Source organism: Balaenoptera musculus, chromosome 8, assembly GCF_009873245.2.
Source record: "Balaenoptera musculus isolate JJ_BM4_2016_0621 chromosome 8, mBalMus1.pri.v3, whole genome shotgun sequence".
Lineage (NCBI taxonomy): Eukaryota > Metazoa > Chordata > Mammalia > Artiodactyla > Balaenopteridae > Balaenoptera > Balaenoptera musculus.
The window spans coordinates 60,846,901-60,850,399 of NC_045792.1; positions in this window are offsets into that span (position 1 = coordinate 60,846,901).

A 3,499-nucleotide genomic window follows, 5' to 3' on the forward strand; every position below is an offset into this window, starting at 1 on the left:
CGGGTTCAATCTCTGGTCCGGGAAGATCCCACATGCCGCGGAGCAACTAAGCCTGTGCACCACAACTACTGAGCCCATGCGCCACAACTACTGAAGCCCACGCGCTCTAGGGCCCATGTGCTGCAACTACTGAGCCTGCACTCTAGAGCCTGCGGGCCACCACTACTGAGCCCGTGTGCTGCATCTACTGAGCCCACGTGCCACAACTACTGAAGCCCACGCACCTAGAGCCCGTGCTCCGCAACAAGAGAAGCCACCAAAATGAGAAGCCCGTGCACCGCGACGAAGAGTAGCCCCTGCTAACCGCAGCTAGAGAAAGCCCACATGCAACGAAGACCCAATGCAGCCAAAAATAAATTAAAATTAAATTAAATTAAAAAAAAAAGAGATGAGCTAGGGACAAGGCAAGCACATCACCCAGGCTCTCTTACATATACTTAAATATATCATTAAGCACTTAATTATTTGTCCATCTGTTTCATATTTAGGAAGCTGTGGTCAAGTTGTTATTGGCACAGATTCCTCTGGATCAAAACACTGTTAATTCCTACCCTCCTGTAACTTATTGCAGTAATTATGACCCTTTGTCTCTAACACATGCCCACCATCTGGCATCTGCCACTTTTGGGTTATATGATTACCGTTAAGATCAAGAAACCCATTTCCATTGCAGCAATTTTCACCGTCATCTCTAGCCTACACAGAACAGACACAGCAAAGCTCTTCAAGAATGTCTTTGCTCCTTTTTCAAAACATCCCTTAACTCTGGAGAAGAGAGTAATAATAAATCCTTTCCAATATTCCGTCACCCTGCACCTCTGAACACTATTCTCTATGGTATTCGAGAAGTTATGTTATTAGAAGTAGGTCAAGTTTGATTCCAGGTTTTAATTACCCAGTTTAACAGAATAGGTTGCTCTTTCAGATGTTTAAAGCAACATGTTAAACTCCAGGTTCCAGAAGTTTGCACCCATGACGATGAATTCAACCCAAATGTAACTTACATTTGGTCCATCATAGACTCCCACGTTTTCTCTCCCGGCTCTTGCTAATGTAATTACTGAGGTATTGTAATTCGTACAGTACTAATAGGTATCTCCTCTAGGAGCAGGGAATGCTTGCATTTTTTTCTATCAGGGTTAAGTTGGGATCTAAGTCTCATTATGGGCCTGGAGCCACTGACATTGGTGGGGAAGAGCACTGAAGAGATGTGGTATCAGTTTGTGAGGCAAATGCTCCAGATGTAATCAAGAGTAAACTTGAATGGAGTGGAGGTCTGATACCCTCAGATAAGCAGATAAGGGATATTGTTGTTAGTGACAAGAGAGGTTCAGAGGAATGGGGTGGCCGTGTTCTTAGCCTCACTGGTGTCTACCCAAATGCCTATCCATTGCTCTTCATCAGTTCTCTTACCATATCTCTGACCAGGTTATGAATTTAATTAGTGCTGCAATTTTGCAACCATTTCAGTCGGAGTGTGATTTGGTCCTTAGCCATATTTGCCTTGCAGCCGTTGATAACAAGCGCTAAAAACTATACTAAAAAAACCAAAAAAACGACAACAAAAAAACGGACAGACAGAACCCTAGGACAAATGGTAAAAGCAAAGCTATACAGACAGAATCACACAAAGAAGCATACACATACACACTCACAAAAAGAGAAAAAGGAAAAAAAAAGGAAGAGAGCAACCAAATCAATAAATATCTACCAATGATAATAAACTCTAAATACTAAACTAAGATAAACATAAAACCAGAAACCAATTAGATGCAGAAAGCAAACCCCAAGTCTACAGTTGCTCCCAAAGTCCACCTCCTCAATTTTGGGATGATTCGTTGTCTATTCAGGTATTCCACAGATGCAGGTACATCAAGTTGATTGTGGAGATTTAATCCGCTGCTCCTGAGGCTGCTGGGAGAGATTTCCCTTTCTCTTCTTTGTTCACACAGCTCCCGGGGTTCAGCTCTGGATTTGGCCCTGCCTCTGCATGTAGGTCACCTGAGGGCGTCAGTTCTTCGCTCAGACAGGACATGGTTAAAGGAGCAGCTGATTTGGGGGTTCTGGCTCACTCAGGCTGGGGGAGGGAGGGGTACGGATGCGGGGCGAGCCTGCGGCGGCAGAGGCCGGCGTGACGTTGCACCAGCCTGAGGCGCACCGTGCGTTCTCCCGGGGAAGTTATCCCTGGATCACGGGACCCTGGCAGTGGCGGGCTGCACAGGCTCCCGGGAGGGGAGGTGTGGATAGTGACCTGTGCTGGCACACAGGCTTCTTGGTGGCGGCAGCAGCAGCCTTAGTGTCTCATGCCCATCTCTGGGGTCCACGCTGATAGCCACGGCTTGCGCCCGTCTCTGGAGCTCGTTTAGGCGGTGCTCTGAATCCCCTCTCCTTGCGCACCCCGAAACAATGGTCTCTTGCCTCTTCAGCAGCTCCAGACTTTTTCCCAGACTCCCTCCCGGCTAGCTGTGGCGCACTAGCCCCCTTCAGGATGTGTTTACGCCGCCAACCCCAGTCCTCTCCCTGGGATCCGACCTCCAAAGCCGGAGCCTCAGCTCCCAGCCCCCGCCTGCCCCGGCGGGTGAGCAGCCAAGCCTCTCGGGCTGGTGAGTGCTGGTCGGCACCGATCCTCTGTGCGGGAGTCTCTCCGCTTTGCCCTCCGCACCCCTGTTGCTGCGCTCTCCTCCGTGGCTCCGAAGCTTCCTCCCCCGCTCACCCCCCATCTCTGCCAGTGATGGGGCTTCCTAGTGTGTGGAAACTTTTCCTCCTTCACAGCTCCCTCCCAGAGGGGCAGGTCCCATCCCTATTCTTTTGTCTCTGTTTTTTTCTTTTTTCTTTTGCCCTATCCAGGTACGTGGGGAGTTTCTTGCCTTTTGAGAAGTCTGAGGTCTTCTGCCAGCGTTCAGTAGGTGTTCTCTAGGAGTTGTTCCACATGTAGATGTATTTCTGATGTAGTTGTGGGGAGGAAGGTGATCTCCATGTCTTACTCCTCCGCCATCTTGAAGGTCTCCCAGCCGTTGAAAATGAGGAACTACTTCAAAACTGCCATAGGGACCTTTTGGTGATCCTCTTCTGTTTCTTAATTTTATGCTCACAGCTCTTGGTTACTCTTGTTCTCTATGTTTATTCTCGAAGGTGACAGAGAAGCTAGATGGCTCCAAATTTTTTAAATCATTATTTTCATCATAGCAACTGAATGTCATAGCCACTTGATCCCTCAACACCTTGCCCTCTACCTGCACTTTTCTTCAATTCTGCCACTAGTGATAATTTGAGAAATCTCTATACCCTAAAATTAATTTTTTCCCCCAGCAAGGAGGTTATCTCTGTGCTGCTCCCAGTAACCCAATCCTGAATCCCATTTAGAGGATCTATTTTCTAGGACCACTTTGGTCCCAATAAGTATTTCAGTCTGGGTCCCAGCAGGAAACAGGTTCTAATTTTAAAATAATTTGATGATAGTTTAACAATCTGGGACTATTTAAAGAGGTGTGGGCAGAGT